The sequence below is a fragment of the Acinonyx jubatus genome, chromosome C2 (genome assembly GCF_027475565.1).
Source record: "Acinonyx jubatus isolate Ajub_Pintada_27869175 chromosome C2, VMU_Ajub_asm_v1.0, whole genome shotgun sequence".
Taxonomy (NCBI): Eukaryota; Metazoa; Chordata; class Mammalia; order Carnivora; family Felidae; genus Acinonyx; species Acinonyx jubatus.
The window spans coordinates 1,431,837-1,448,276 of record NC_069384.1 but is presented as its reverse complement, the minus strand read 5'-3'; the positions used below and the strand labels follow the sequence as shown (position 1 = coordinate 1,448,276).

The 16,440-nt window shown below is 62.1% G+C and overlaps 1 long non-coding RNA gene across 1 annotated transcript; it reads left to right on the top strand.

Moving 5' to 3' along the window:
• The first annotated feature begins 423 nt into the window (after nucleotides 1–423).
• LOC128315081 (uncharacterized) lies at nucleotides 424–14,254 on the top strand. The gene is made up of 2 exons (XR_008297479.1): nucleotides 424–4,285; nucleotides 13,279–14,254. It is a non-coding gene; the product is annotated as an uncharacterized LOC128315081 (long non-coding RNA).
• The last annotated feature ends 2,186 nt before the right edge of the window (nucleotides 14,255–16,440 follow it).

The following is a 16,440-nucleotide window of genomic DNA, read 5'->3' as shown; positions in this document are numbered from 1 at the left end:
GAGCTGGGTTGCAAGTGCCTACGTGTAAAGGAGGAATTGAAGGGTTTACTTTCGAACTTTAATACAATTGTCCAGAAGCCACATTTTTGCAAAAACCTGTGTATGATGAAAAGATTTAGCTGTAATCTGAAAGCGTTTGACGTGGTGCAGGTTTCCAGAGATTGGGAGCCAATCCAAAGCTTTGGTGATTCTGTGCCCACCCCTCTCCAGTCCAGCTTCTGGTCCGGGCGCCCTTTGCCCAGGCTGTGTGTGCGGGGAGGTTGGTCGAGGGTCGATTCCAGGACACCTGACACTCCTTGGGCCTCTGTCCCCAGCCATGTGCAGGCCCCGGGTGTTTTGTTTTCGGCACAGGTCCCTCCCTGGGCTGCCCTGGGGCAGGGGCGGGGGCTGGGTCTGGGGTTGGGGTCAGCCGAGTGTCCTGCTGTGTGTCCCGAGCCTCATTTTGGGGAGAGAGAACCTGTTTCTTCTCAGCAAGCAAACAGCGTATGAGCAGAGCAGGAAGGAGAAGGGCTTATCTGGAGCTGAAATGTTTTGAAGCAAAGTCAGAGGAGGGTGACCTTCCAAGTGGTGTTTGACTTTCTCCTTTTGCCCAGAACTAATCGGCTTAGCTCGGATGCCTGAGTGCCCGGTGACACAGGGACCCGCTGCTTTCAGGGTCTACTCTTTATGAAAGAAAAACACCATTTCTCACCAGAGCCTAAAGTTTATGGGGCTTCTCTCGTGGACCGCTCGTGCTTGGTCATTAAAGGGGCAAAGCCGACACGGTCTCTTTCCTCGAGTTTGTCAAATGGCTTTATTCGTAACGATCATCAGACGGAAACACTGACTGCAGGCTGAATGTTGTCGCCTGCCAGGCAAAGAGCCACCCACCCATCCCTCCCCCGTTGGCCGTCTGGGGTCAGGGAGCCATCTGGGGGCCTCCTATCGGTGGCCGGCACCTGGGCGGGGGGGCGTCAGGGGACAGTCATCTCCATGGGATTACCTGTCTGCTTAAACCGGAGACATCACGCGGGCAAAGCTGACTCCTGGGGACGGAGAGGTGACCCAGCTCCCAACAACAAAAGAACGAGGCTGCCTTTCCAAATCCATTACTGTCACCCGTGTGCCGTCCCTGCCTGCACACCCCTCCCCACAATAAAACTAGGAAACGTAGGTGGGGGCCTCCTGAAGACGCTGCCGGCCGGGCCAGGCTTCTCTTGGTTCAGAAAACAGAGGGACTCTTTGTATCCAGAAGATCAAAATACTCAGGGTGATTTGGTCACAGAGCAGTCACATGTCTGGAGATGGGTGATATGTCTGTAGCCAGCAGGGGCCACCCCGTTCTCCCTGCCTCATCACCATCCCCCACCCCACCCCTTGGAGGTCCAGGTGACCCCCTGCATCCTGTAGGGCAAGCCTCTGCCCAGACAAGCTGGGGTGGGGGTGGGTGGGGGGGGGGATATCACCAGGACTCAGGCCTCTGGAGAAGTGACTCAGCCCTAGTGATGGGACAATGGGGTGGGAAGGGACCTGGCACAAGCTCTATTTCTCCAGGGGAAACAGGTGACCTGGAGGGACCTAGTGTGGAGATCAGAGGACTCAGGCTCAAACCTCTGGTCCCAGGAGCCCCTAGGTCTGCTCTTGGGCAAACAGGGAAGGGACCCGCCAGCCGGGAGGGAAGGAGCAGGGATGCAGACGTCCAGGTGGGGCTGTGGAGCACAGCAGATGGGAGCACAGGGCCCTGCGGGCACTCGCTTGGCTTAGGGTCCCCGCCCTGGATGGGAGTGCTGAGACGGGGAAGGGCCGGCTGGCGGGGAGGCCCAGGCAGAGGAGGCCAGCCAGCAGCCCGGTGCCAGCACACAGGGGCCCCTGCAGCTCGCACTGTTCTCAGGGACACCGGAAGGGGAAGCGACCCCACTCAAACAGGAGTGATCCCACTCAAAAAGGAGCACCTTGCAGGAGATCCTTTCATAGATTCTGCCAAAAATAAAGCAGCACGTGGAGGAGACAGAGTTCTTTGGGTTTTGTTTTTAATGACGGGACAGAATAAGGTAAAAGTGGACAAATACCTAAACCCATTTTCAGGAATGTAAGGACTTGGAAACTTAGCTGCATAGATCTCTGGAGTTTCCAAGAATGTCGGAGCAAGATGAATGAGACCAGGAAGTGGGGAACGTAGGGTCAGGGGACCGTGGTGGGCAAAGAAGCCAGAAAGAGCTACAGTGACGCCCAGACCACTGCCGACGACAGACGTGCTCGGCTGTCCAGAGTCACAGATCCAGGCGTGGCTGGTGGGGCGCAGGGGCATTGGGCTGCCCTGTGGCCCGGACCCCTCCTGACGCCAGGAGAGGATGGAGGCTCACTCAGTATACGTCTCAGCAATGCCGGGTGATCATGGTGCCGCAGAGGCAGGGCCAGTGACGTCCAAACCCAAGTCACATGAATACAAAACTCTACTGTTTCACTTCCAGTGACAGTGAACAAGGACAAGCTGGGGACCACCCTGCCCTGAACCCCCAGATGCTGGGGAAACGCAGCGAGGTGACAACTCACGCCCTGGGACAGTGACAGCTGGAAAGAATGTCATTGCACCCCTGAAATAATGGCCCAAACTTCCGAGTCTTCCTGGGCCCCCAGAAGGCAGTGGTCATGGGGCAACCAGCAGCCTGGGATCTAGAAGAGACAGGTGTCCCTGGGGGACGGGGCACCAGGCACGGCCCACACCATGGGGGGAGCTCGGATGGAGAGACTGTGAGCATGAGGGCGCAGAGCCATGGCCGGCCCAGGGCTCCCAGTTGGGGACAGGACAGCAGCCCCCGGTGGGACACATGGTGCGGCTGGCCCGTTCATCTGTGGCAAAGCCCCCGGAGCTCTGCTGAAACCACACACCTCAGGGTGGGACTAAACTTCTAAACTTTTATTTAATTCAAATGTAAAGAGCCACGTGCAACTCATGCTACAATATTGCACAATGCGGAACGTGTACTTTCACTTTTAATCGCATTTCTTTTTGGTCTGAAAACAATTTCCCCTGATTCTCGCAAGGTAGCTTCTAGAATCCTGGGTTGTTATTTTCTCTAGGTTCACTGAAGACATTATCGTGGCATCTTCTGGCTTCCATTCACACTGACGAGAAGTCAGCGATCCACCTGTCCTCCCTTTGTAGATAATCTATGCGTTCGGCTACTTTAAAATATCTTCTCTTTTTCCCTGGTTTCTGAGGCTTTATTATTACATATTTAGATACAAATTTGTTTTAACTTATCCTCTTTTGGATGTATTGGGCTCACCGGGTCTTTCAGGTATCTTTAATGTATCTGTGACATTCTCAGCCATTACCTCTTGAAATCGCGTCTCCTTTTTTCCATCAATTTCTTCAGAAAACCCTATTGGATGTAGGGCTGACCCTCTGTTTCCATCCTCCACAGTTTTCTGTGTCTGTTTCTCTGGATTGACATCTGGTATAACTTCGTTGGGTCTGTTTTCCAGTTCACCGTTTTTCTCTTCAGCTGCATCTAATCTGACATTTAGAGATTGAATTTTATGGTGATTTGTTTCCTTCGTTCTTAGGCTTTTTGATCACCAACTTCTTGTCTGATTTGGAAGTGTATTTGGTTGAAATCCTTTGAGTGCTTGACTTAATTTCCCCCAAAAAAGATTTATGCTTCTATCGCCTGGGAAATGCCACCAACATGGGACCATTTTTGTGAACAATCAACTTGGAATTTGGAGCAGAGTTAGCATGAGGTTAGAGCATCAACGTCACAGAGGTCTGACTCGACTTACGATTTCTCAGGGAAGTACTTCTCCCTCCTCAGTGTCAGGGCTGAGGTGGGAGCATTTCTGGTGTGCTTCCTTCCGCGTGTGGGTTTTTATTCATCCTGTGAAGTCCTGGCTTCACAGAGGGTTCTCGTCTGCATATCCCGCCCTGGGAAGACCCTGAGCCTTCAGCCCTCGTCCCCGCCTGCCTGGTGCTCTGAGGTGCTGCAGACCTGCGGGTCACTTCAGAACCCCCAGGGGAGAGGCTGGTCTTGACCCAGCTTGCCTGCTGGGGTTCCTGATTTCCCCCCATTTGGTGTCTTGCAATTCCTTTGTTTTCTTGAAAGATGTGTGATGTGTAAGTTTTCCTTTAATTTGTCCACCTAATTATCTTCTCCAGAAGGGTTCTTAAGAGCATCAGATCTGCCACACATGAGAAACAGAAGTCCCCACGGCTGCTCTTGGCTCCTGTGGCCCTTTGCTATGGATCTGTCTTGGCCAGTGTTTCCTGAAAAATGGGCTGAAGCAAGGATGCGCTAACTGGGAAGTACGAATTCAGGGCAGTGAGAGTGAGAGTGAGGGACGGGGACGCGGGGATGGAGGGACATGCTCCACACACAGGGAGCCTTGCCCAGCCGGCAATGACCCAGCTCGTTCCCTCAGCACGTAGGACTTCCCGGGACAGGCTTCCTGGAGATGGTGGCCCTGGGTGGGGGTGGGGGGCCCACAGGGGGGCTTATGCGTCTGCACGGCCCCTCCCGTGCCCCGTTTCTGGCGGCCAGGGTTGCCCGTGGAGGTCAGCCGCCTTGCACTGCACCCCAGCCTCTCGGCAGCCGCTTTGGCCACCACGTCCTCCGTGCTGCAGGGCGGTGTCACGCTCGGGCCCTGCCGTGGGGGGGGGTGGGGGGTGGGGGCAGGGGCTGGTCCGTCTGGCCGCTTCCAGGCGGCTGAGGCGAGGCGGGAGCGGAGCTGGACTCCCCAGGCCGGGTGTCTTGTCGAGCCACATGGCTGGAGGTGCGTGCCGACACGGGACGGCGCCCTCCCGGACCACACCTGCTGGGCCGAGGGGTCAGTGCTGCTACAGGTCATAGATTTCTAGGCGACAGTAAAATCTCATGTTTTCAGGGGCAGGGTGAACGGATCGTGTTTCCAGCCCCTTGTCCCCACAGCTCTGGAATCTTCAGCCCATCACCCCAGGCCTGGCCCTGCTAAAGTCCCTCGATGCTCTGGGTGCAGGTCGTGGGGGACGAAGGGTGATGGCTCTGACCCTGTGGGTGTGGGCTTGTGGGCCTCCAGCCTCCAGCCCGCGATCTGGTGGGTTAGTGCAGGGGAGACCGTGGGAAGCTGGTGGCAGGTAGGCAGTGGTCCCCAGGCCGTATTATGGAGTATTATCGGCGCTCCCCTGCTTTTCAGACCCTGACACCCCGGTCCTTCCAGGGCAGAACCCCGAGCCTGCACGGAGCGCGTCCTCCAGACACCCTCCCCCACCTCCTTCCCTGCCCGTGGGGAAGTCACACGAGCCCTCTGGAGTCCTGCAGACAACCTCCTGCTCGTGATGTGGTCACTAATGCCGGAAGAGTCAGTCCGTGTTCAGTGGGAGGGAAGGATCCTGTGGCCAAATAGCCGTGGGCGCCCATACACTATGCCCGCTGGCGGTGGCTCTGACTCATACTTGACCGTGGAGCCAGCCTCCCCTGGACGCGAGCTTGGGCAGCACGGCCACACTGTGCCCCTGCCTGGCCCCAGGAGGTTCCTGTCCTGCAGGACCTTCAGGTGTGGGACAAGGGGGGCGTGAGGGACAAATGGAGATACAGAAACTGGGGCAAACAAGTCCTTACCCCGGTCCACTGCTGACCCCCAGGCAGGGGCACTTAGAGGGCAGCATGTTGTGGGGGCGGGGGTCCCGGTGTCCTGCTGGCCGACAACAGAGGCTCCGGGGACGTCTGCCAGCAGAGTGGCGCGGGCACTCATGTTTGCTCTGAGCTTGAGTCTCGGCGAGTTACTGGCGGGGAATCTTCTTCCAAAGGGACCTTGTTATTTAAGGGACTGGATGGGCAGCTGCGTCCTAACAGGGACAGTGGGGCGGACAGGACGGCTTATTTTCCCCTGGCGCCGTGGTCAGCTGTGTGGCGCGGCAGGTGGCAGCGTTTCTGCCTTCTGCTTTTAGGGCCGATGTCGCGGTTTGCTGTCCTGAGTCCTTTCCTGCCGCGCGGGGAGCGGGGCCGCGGTGGCCGCCACGGCCGCCGGAGACCCCGCTCCTGCAGGCCCTTGGTGCAGGAGCCCCGTGGGGCCCGGGGGGTCGTGGTCGTGGCCACGGGGAGTCGGTGTCCTCCCGGCTGCAGGTGGCTTTTCGGTGACGCGGGACAGAATCCGACCAGGCCGCTCAGAGCCGAGGCCGGAACCCCGTGCCGCCGACCCGGTGGCCGCGCACGGCGACGGTAAGGTCACCAGAAGCGCCGCAGGCAGGCTTCCAGGTCAGCTCGTCACCAGAACCCACCCAGGCCAACGCGTTACTTGCGCCTTTGCACGCGCCTCGCTTCGCTCTGACCCACGCGGACGCCGCCGGCTGCTCCGCTGGCCTCCTCCGTCTGCCTCAGATCAAACGCTGCCCAAATGTCTTGTAATTAATTCGGCTGTGTTTGTCAGCCTTGCGTGTCTGTGTAGAAGCACAGTAATTTCCCAAGACGTCTCCCGTCACTGCATGCTTGGTCGAATGAGCCTTTTCTCACACAGATAATGCTGCAGCGAACATCTCAGGGCACTTTCGTCTCAGGTGAGACATTTTCTTTCTTTTTAAACGTTTTTGTAATGTTTATTAGTTATTTTTGAGAGAGAGACAGAGCACGAGCAGGGGAGGGGCGGAGAGAGAGGGAGACACAGAATCCGAAGCAGCTCCAGGCTCCGGGCTGTCAGCACAGAGCCCGACGCGGGGCTCGAACCCACGGACCGCGAGATCGTGACCTGAGCCGAAGTCAGACGCCGAACCGACTGAGCCCCCCCAGGCGCCTCTGGGGGCAACGTTTGTTTAAGCTGGACCCCCACCAGCAGGATTGCTGGGTCAAACCACACGCACAGTTCCTGCTTTTGCGTGAGGGTCGTGTCCAAGCAGCTTCCAGAAGAGTCAGGAGTCAGGCCATCCAGAAGTTTGTAAAGTAACCCCCCCCGCCCCCACCCTGCAATGCAGACAACTTACCGAGAGACCAAAGCTTTGGGTCTCTTTGGCTTTAACCTGTTGGGATTCACTGGGCCTCACGGACGCGAGGGTGGCTGTCGGGAAAACCCTTGCGCGTTGGCTCTTTGGCGTGGCCTCTCCGCCTTCCGGGCTCGGGCTGTCTGGACGCCCGCCTCCCCCGTCTCCGTGCGCCTGCCTCTCACTCTCTTACACCATCCGGCCGCCCAGTCCCCAGGGACTTCGTGCTTTCGAGCTCACTTGTCAGCGTGTCGCGGGCGGAGTTTGCTGTTGTTGCTTTTCGACAATTTCACTCCTTCCGTTTCCATTTCTAGAGGCCGTATTCCATGTTCCAGCCCCTCCGTGCTCTCTGTTACCTCTGTGAGCCCATCACCACGGTTCCCTCGTACTCCGTGGGCACTCCAGGACCCGCTGTGTCTGGCGGGGTCCGTGGGCTGTTTCTCTGCTGCTCGCGCGGAGTCTGCTGAGCCTGGGTCGCAAAACCGTGTCCGTGTCCGTGGGGATGTTGGCGGCACTGAGGGTGCAATCCTCCGGTGGCCGCGTCTACCTCGGGGGGGACCCCAGGAAACCGCGTGGAGCACGTGCACACGTGTGCACTTGGTGTTCTAAGTCTGCGTGAGGGTGGCCTGCGGTTAGAAATTGTTGGGGGACACTTTGCTCCCTCCAACAGTCCCGGGTTTGCCTCTGGGGTCTGCAGACAGACGGCAGACGCAGCCCGGGCCCGCCCGCTCCCGGCTGGCTGTGCCCGGGCAGCCGCGCGGTGCCACGAAGCAGCGGCCTGAAGCCATGGGTGCAGCTGCGCGGTCCCGGGGGCCACGAGGCTGGCAGCAGGTGCAGCAGGGCACCGTCCAGCTCGGGCCGCAGCACGGCTCTGGCGTCCTTGACTGTGGCCGGGTCTCTGCCTGGTTGTGGCCCAGCGCTCCCCCGTGGCTCCCGTCCTCTCCGTCCTTTGGGACACCGGTCACTGGATGTGCCCTGCCCCCGAATCCAGGACGGTCCCACGTTGAGATCTGTAGGTTAGGCACATCTGTGAGGAAGTTTTAACACATGAAGTCACACTGTGCCCCAGGGGCACAGACATGGGTTTGGGGAAACAAACCCACCGCACCGCCCGAGAGCATGTGGACACCCTGTCTTGCTTCTGCCTTGGATGATACGCGCTGTTCAATTGTACTTGAATGGAAATACTAAACTGAATTTTGACTGAATTTAACAGGAGGAAAGGAAACTGAAGAGAAAGTCAGTCACCCTACAAGCAGTGTTTGTGCTCGGCTGGGTGAGGTGGGGCCAGGAGGGGCGTGGGGCATCCTGAGCCGCAACCCCGAGGGGACGGACCCTCCTGGGCCCCCAGGTGTCGGGACCACCGTCTGACATTTGGACTTTCTATTCGAAACTTGGCTTTCGTGAGATCCGGAGGCCTTTCCCGCAAACTGGGCCCTTCGGCCTGGGTGCTCATGGGCGGATCTGGGGCCCCTGGGGAGGTGCGGGCGGGACCCGCTTCCAGCCGGGGGGGGGGTGTGGGGCCCCCCCGCAGGATGCCAGCCCCGCGTGGCTCCGTGCTGCTGCTGACTCGTGCCGAAAGTGCCCCGTCGAGTCGAGGCAGCGCCCTTCGAGCCCCTGGCTGCAGTCACTGAGAAGTGCCGACTGTCCAGCTTCCTGCAGGGGCGTCTCCCTCGCCCGTTAGATTCCGCGGTCGGTGGCCTCTCAGGCTGGACCGCTGTGTCCCCTGACAGTTGTTGGTAAAATGCCCCCTGGACGCAGCCTGGTGGCACTCCTGCGGCAGGTAGGACAGACCGGCCCCCCACGCCCCCCACCCCGACCCCCCGTGCTGCGGTGTCCCCTCTGCCCTGACTGTCCCCACACGGAGAGAGCACCGTCTGGGGCGGGCGGCTCCCGTGCGTCCTTGGCGCTCAGTCTTGAACTGGAGTATGTGGCAGGGTGAAAATTGCCCCCAAAATATCCGCTCCCAATCCCCGGAACATGCAAATGTGACCTTACAAGGAAGTGGCTCTCGGCAGATGGAAGGTAGGGATACGGAGGTGGCTTCTCCAGTGTCCCCTGAGTGCCCCCTCGGGGCCCTTACAGGAGGGACGGGGTGGGGGACAGGTTGCCGAAGGGGCAGGCCACGTGACCACGGAGGCAGAGACTGGGGTGAGGGGCCACCGCCACAGGAGCTGGAGGAGGCGGGGGGGGGGGGGCCGGGTCCCTCCCTGGGCACCCGTGGTTGGAGCCAGAGTGGGCGCTGGGGAGGCGGTAGAATGTGCCTGTGTCCCTCCATCAGTGTCTCTGCCGCCCTCTGGTGACCTTGGGCACACGGCTTGACCTATCTTAGGCCTAGCTTGCTTCCTGTCACTTGGCTCCCTGTGGGCGGGGCGACCTGGCCCCAGGGCGGGGGTCACACTCAAGCGCCAAGTGAGGGCTGCAGGTGCAGGGACAGGGTCTGGAGTCTCAACACTGGGAAAGTGACCCTGGCTTGGTCCCTGGGGACAGGGCTTGGACGCACTCGAATTTCCCTCCTCTCCGGGGAGCTGAGTCTGTAGGGGCTGTATAGTCCCTCTGGTCTGGGGGACCACCGTGGTCCCATTTCCCACCAGCATGACACAGCCCGCCCAGGGGTGTTTCTAACCTCCGGATGACGGCCCCCAGGGTCCACTGTGCTGGAGCCACACCCTCCCCAGGGACCCCCTGGGGCTGGGTGTTTCCCTGGTCGCTTGGACCCCCGGGGACAAGGCTGTCTGGGCACTTTGGAGCTGAGTTCACGTCTCCCCGCGGCCCTGCTGACACCCACTCTGCTTTGGGCCCTGCCTTTCGACAACTGGCATCTCACGCCGGCCACCGTCCCGGGTTTCTCCCATCTCCTGGGCCACAGGGAGGGAGGCCAGGGGTCGGTGGGGGTTAAGTCGTGTCCAAAACGTGCAGCCAGTCAGCCAGGGCTCAGGGGCCTTTCTGCACGTACACGACGTGGTTCTGCCACTCGGATCTGGAGTGTGCACGCCGCTCCCGGGGGCCGAAGCAGGACTCGGCACAAGAACCCTGCTGTTTCCCCCGAATCGGGAGACGTGTCAAGGTTCACCTGCCCACCGGCGTGGAGAGGGGGCTGTGGAGGCAGCGGAGTGAGGCAGGAGGGGCCTGGGCCTGGGTCTCAGTGAGGAGGCCGGCCGCGGACGGTGGCAGTTCTGGAACACTTATTCCTAGCCCCCCCTGGAGTGGGAGGGGCAAAGGGGCCGGCGCCCCTCGACGTCCCCTGTGGAGGCCCCGCGCCTGGCCGTAGGCCAGAAGGGCCAGGTGAAGTTTCTGGAGAACCTGAAGCATTTCAAGGGAAGGTTCGAGTCTTGGGGATGGCCTGGGGTGTGGTGATGGTTTTGGGCCTCCAAGGGCAGGGGCAAAGGACCACCTTCTGTGACGCTTTCTTCTGACCGACCTGGGGCTGGGTTCCTCGGAGATGCTGTGGGACAAGGCCACGTCAGATGGCAGCCACGCCCTGATGCGCACCTGCTACCGTTCCTCGAGGTGGGGGCTGCGGGAGCCCAGGGGCCTGTGTCAGAGCCGAAGCGGAGCCGGGCCGTCCCAGGGGGGGCCACGCTGCGCAGGGGGGATGCTGGCTCGGTCTGCTGCGGAGGGAGGGGGCCCCACTCATCCCATGGTGTCCTGGTCCGGGGGTCTGTTGGCCCTGGACGCAGGGCCTGGGACTGCTTAAGAGAGGGGAGGAGTTGGTGGACGGAGGTGCCCACGATGGGGCCGTCAGCCCGAGGTCAGCGGTCAGGAGCTCCAGAGGCTGCCGGGTCTGAAGACAGCGGACCGCTGAGACCCGCCCACTGCCCGCGGAGGCCAGGCCTCCGCACCTGTGGGCGTGTGGCCCTCAGGCCCCCCACTCTTGCAGCGTCCACCGGGGCCGGTGTTCACCCCAGGACACGGTGGGGAGACCGCCTCTGGGTGCCAGCACCGAGGGAGGAGGGAGCACCACTGTCACCAGGGGGCCGGCAGATGCCAGAGGCGAGGGTTCCAGAGGGTTCCGGCCACTTCCCTCTCTGGCTGGCGTGGGAACAGTGGGGGTGGCAGCCCGGGGGGCCGGGGAAGACCCTTGGCGCAGAGTGGGCTTTGCTCCGTGGTCTGAGACGTGCTCCCTGCTGCTGGAACAGGGTGCAAATCAGACCAGTGGGCAGGACGGCCGGACGGCGGGACGGCTGGACCGGAGGGGCGAGCGTCCGCAGAGACAGAGGTCCGAGGCTGGTCCACTGTGAGCCCTGGAAGGACAGGGCTGGGGCCAGCTCGACGGCTTTCACTCCATCGTGGGCCACAGAGCTGGCTGCTGGCCATTGGGGTGTGGACAGCCACGGGGTCCCAAATAGGAGAGCGGGTCGGCCGGCCCGGCCCGAGCCGTGGCTCAGAGGACAACGGTGGCTGTCCACACCCCTGGAACTCGCTCGGCGAGGCCGGCAGGGCCATCACAGCAGTGTGGACGACCAAGCAGAACCGCCGACAGGCACTCAGGACCCGGCACGAACACGAGAAGGTCGAGACCAGGAGGGAGAGCCCATGCGTCTTCTGTCTCGTCGTGGGCAGGATGTGCAGCAGCTTCTGAGAACGCGGTGCGAGCAGAGGCAGCCGGCAGAGGAGGAGGGAGGCAGGCTAGAGGAAGAAAGGTGGGCTGCGGGTCTCTGCAGGGGTGCAGGGCAGGTCCCTGAGAGCAAGGGAGGCTGGGCGGCTCTGGCTGCCTGAGGCCTGAGCTGCCGGTGGGAGGGGAGTGTGCGGGAGGTCCTGGGAAGTGGAGGGGGCCCGTCGCCCCACGGGTGCCCGGGGAGGAGGTGGGGACGGGACTGGGCCCCGATGAGCTCAGAAGCCCCCGATGGGGCCCGCAGGTTACGGAGTCCCTGGGAGGCAGGGGTGAGGTGTTGCTGCGTGGGTCCCTACCCTGGGCAGACGCCGTGGCTCAACCAGGGAGCAGAGGCAGCATTCCGGAGCTGGTCAGAGAAGGGGTGGTGACCCATGGCCAAGAGGAGGGGCCCACGGGGGCCTGGCAAAGATATATTGTCGGGGGCGGGGGCGCGTACAGCGGGACTCAGGCCACTTTCCTGGCCCACCTTGTTCCCCGCCTGCTGTCTTGGGGCTCCCAGCCACTAGGGGCCTGCATTTCCAAGCTCACTGGGCTGTCCTGGCAGGAGCCCCAGGCGGGGTGACAAGGTGGGGCTAGAAAGGACGACACAGGGGCCGTCTCTGCAGAGCCAGGAGGAGGAAGGTGCAGGCGGGCAGGGTCTTCCAGGGTGTCCCGTGGGCCGTGGAAAGGTGGCCCCCTGCCCTCCAGTGCGCCAGGGCCCGGCCGGGGCGCCGGAGGAGGTGCTCACGCAGCAGGGCCGGTCACCTGACGCGGGTGCGCAGCCCTCCCGCGACAGGCCCAGGGGCCACTTGCCGATTTAGCGGGAGGGTGAGGCGGAAGCCGGTGCCACCCCTCCTGATCCTCCCCGGTTCTCCAAGACCTGGTTGGCGGCCGTGGCCGTCTGTCGCAGAGTCCGAAGGCCTGGTTACACCGGGGTGGTCATGGTGGCCTTGAGGGAACACTGGGCAAGTGGAGAGGCTCCTGGTGCCCGGGGCTCTGGGCGGACTCAGAGGGCGGGGACCGAACATGGTGGCCAGACGGCCTGGTTGCCTCCCTGCAGGGCCCTGCGCACTGCTGTCACCTGAGGGTCTGGGGGCTTCCTCCTTTGCCTCACTGGCCTGGCAGCCCCAGGCAAGGGCTCAGGTGTGCCTGGGGAGGGGGTCTCAGGTTTGCCTCGTGGGGGGGCTCAGGTGTGCCGGGGGAGGGGGGCTCAGGTGTGCCTGGGGAGGGGGTCTCAGGTGTGCCTGGGGAGGGGGTCTCAGGTTTGCCTCATGGGGGGGACTCAGCTGTGCCTGGCAGGGGGCTCAGGTACATGGGCTCCTCTGTGCCTCTCCTGTGCTTCCTCGGAAACGGGCAGGTCAGGAAGTGCCAGCCTGTGGTCCCAACAGAGCCACCTGAAGTCATTGTCGCCAGTCGGCCTGTTGAGATGTGTCTGCATTTTCTGATTGGCTTCACACACCCTGTTCTCAGCGGGACGGCCCTCCCTGCCCCAGGGAGGGAGGGCAGAACAACTCCTCTGAGGACGTGCGGGGCAGCGGGGCATCTCACACCCAGGGCAAGACCAAGTGCGTGACGGGGACCCCTGTGGCTGGCCCTGCCCTTGGAAGCGGGAGGGTGCAGGGTGGGGGGCAGCCAACCGCAGGGGGGGCCCCGGGAGAGGCCAGCAGCCTGAGGGTTTGGGGCAGCACAGAGTCCGCTGGGCAGCGGGTCCCTCCTCCGGTGATGATCGCGAGGTCGGTTGCTTCTCTGTTCTCAGGCTCGTTTGTGGGAGACACGGGTGAAGAAGGAGAATGAGAAAGAAAGCGATCTTCGGAGGAAGGAACCGGGGCGTAAGGCATGACGTCTGTCCTGAAGTTTCCCTGGCCCGTTTAGTGCCCGCATGGCAATGGGGGCACGGGGGGGGGGGGGGGGCGGGGACAAGGGCTCCCCGCATTACCGGGCATGACTGGGGTACTGAGGGCCAGCGAGGCCCTCCTTAGGCGGAGGGGGCTGGCCTGCCCGCCCCACCTTCCTGCCTGGCCTTGGACAGGGCTCCACCCACACATGGGGCTGGGCCCCTGGATCCCGCTGTGCCTGAAGGCGGCCTCTCCCGGCCTGAGTGCTGGAGTCGTGCCCGTTGAGCAGCTTGGTGGGGGCTCTGTTCTCCGGACTGACCGCGGCTCTGAGGTGGGCTGCTCCCAAACTCCTCAGAGCCGGGTCGTTGAAGACGGCTGCGCACAGCCACCCGCGGCCCCCAGCTCAGCGGCCGTCCGGCCTCCCCTGGGACTCCCCTGTAGTGGAGGCCCGGTCCCGGGGGAGCAGCCCAGCCCCCGCCCTGTCACCCAAACCAGTCTGTTCTGGGAGGGCCTCTGGTCAGACTCTCGGATGGGCGTCCCCAGCCCAGAGGAGGCGCCTCACTTTCCTGAAATCGGCCCCGAAAACATCAGCAGTGTGGACGGCAGGGGGCCGGCGGCCAGAGAGATGCACACGAGCAATAAGGGGAGAACTTCCGAGAGTCAGTCTTGAAATCACACCCTTGAATTTCCCATCATTTGGGGGTGCCCGGGTGGCTACAAGGCTGACTCGTGACTTTGACTCAGGTCATGGTCTCACGGTTTGTGGGATGAGCTCCGGGCGGGGCTCTGTGCTGACGGCACGGAGCCTGCTTGGGATTCTCTCTCCCTCTCTCTGCCCCGCCCCCCGCTTGTTCTCTCTCTCATAAATAGACAAACATTAAAAAGAATCCCCCATCACTTCCCTTCCCTTCGGGCTGTGAAGGACCTCAGGGTCGTCCTGGGCATTTTCAGCGCTGGTACGGTGCAGGGAGCGCTCCCTGGCTATGTCACCACCTCCTGAACAAGGACCCGACTGAATTGGAGATGTGGGCAGGTGGGGAGGTGGCACTCGCCCAGCAGAGCAGAGGGCAGCGAGGCCAGGCCTCGCTTCTGGGGGGAGAGAGCGTCTCTCCTGTCCCGGCAGCGGAGGATATGGACCCTGGCAGGCTCCAGACTCTGCATTCAATGCCCCCTCTGGTCGCAGGATTAAACGGGAACGGTAGGAACGGACAGTTACTGTGTTCGTCAGAAGTATCCGGAGAAGTTGCTGCGGGGACAGGGGGTCTCTCCTCACGGTGGTAGTTAGAGCCTCCGAGGGCCCATAGCAGAGGGGGTGCCCCGTCCAGGCATCCCGGGTGGCCCTCCAGCTCTGATCACGTCCCCATCTTACCTACCTGGCTCGGGACCTCGCCCACCATCTGACCAGAGGCCGACAGGCATCTGGTTCCCCTGCAGCCTTTAGCGAACGGAATTGGCTCCCCGTACTCCTGGCCCGGCCAAGTGCAGGGGCTCCGGTGGGCTCCTTCCTGCTTCCTGGCCCCTCCCCCTGCAGCTGGGAACCACATTACAGTGCTTCCTACCCCAGGCCCCTTGCTGGCCTCAGGGGCTCTGCGACCATGGGGCTCCTTCCTTCCTGCCCCACACCGTGCCGTGGCACCACCATACTGGGTGCTGGCACCTGCTTTCTGTTTCTCAAGCCAGACTTGCACTTACCTCAGGGCCTTTGCGCTGCCTGCTCCTTCCCTTCCAATGCTCTTCCGCCCATTCAGGCCCCTTGTCATTCGGACCTCCTCGCACTGCAGGTGCCTCATTCTGGCCTCCATCGCACCTCTTAGAGTTCCAACCACCGTGAGAGCCAGGGCCTCCAACTTCACTTTGCCTGCAGCCCTACAGGTAGCAGTTGGTCTGCTCGCCCGGATGGCCCTCCCTGACCGTCCATTAAGGGACAGTTCTCGCCCATCCCTTTTCCTCCCTTCAGCACAGAGGACCCCAGGCTCCCGATTCTGGTTTTAACCGCTTTCCTGTGTGTCCGCTCCAGCAGAACGTCAGCTCCTGGCCCACGTCGGGGCTCGGGACCCAGGCAGGGGGTGCAGGGCCGGGCACCCAGAGGGGAAGCTGTTGCAAGGTACGGAAGAGGGTGAGCGAGGGGTCCTCCCTGCAGCCCAGAGGGCGTCTCAGGCTCGATGCAGTGCACGGTGTCTGTGCAGAAGCCTCCATGTGAAGTGAGTAGCACGCGTACCATCCAGGGACACCGGCCCCCGTGAAGCCGGGTGAACTGGAATGTTCTGTGACGACCCTCCTAATTTAAATTGTGATGACGTCTGTGACACAGATGGGTCAAAGGTGTGCTGAGGGAGGAGAGCTGATCTCCAAAGGTCACACTCTTGAGACGACAAAAAGTGTGGCTATGGGGACAGACGGTGGCCGCCAGGTGGTGCGGCACAGGGGTAACGCGAGGGGGCCCATTGGAAGGCGCCGTCTCCACCGTGCAGGCACACACACTTGCACGCACTTGTGGAGACACGTGTACACACGTGCACACAGGCGCACAGGTGCACAGGCCCACGTGCACACACACAAGCACACAGGTGCACAGGCACAATGCACACACACACACACACACACACGCCAGTGCCAGTGGCACTGGTAGCAATGGAGCAGGTCCGTGGACCAGGTCAACCTGGCACTCGGGCCACGCGAGGCGTCACTGTCGCGGACACGGGCGGAAGGGAGCGCCGTCATTTCTCACGACAGCACATGAGTCTACAAGGGTCGTGAAACAGGAAAGCGAAGAACGCCTCTATGGCCCTGCGGAGAAGCGGCCGGCATGACCCGACGTTGGACGTGCGCCCAGGGGACCTGAGGCGGAGTCTGCTGCGTGCGTCCCCGAGCCGCTCTCGCACGCACTCTGCCCTTCGCCGGGGCCCGGGCTGGGATGGGGCACACGGAATAGGGTATCGCAGAGGGAACGTCACCAGTGGGAGGAGCGGGACAGTGAGGTGGGGGGGGCACGGCACTGGGGTGCGGTGGCGCTCTCCCGGGAGCCGGTGGCCGGGGCCAAGGAGCCCCGTCTGTGGCCAGGTCACCCGTCGCCGTCCCTGCAA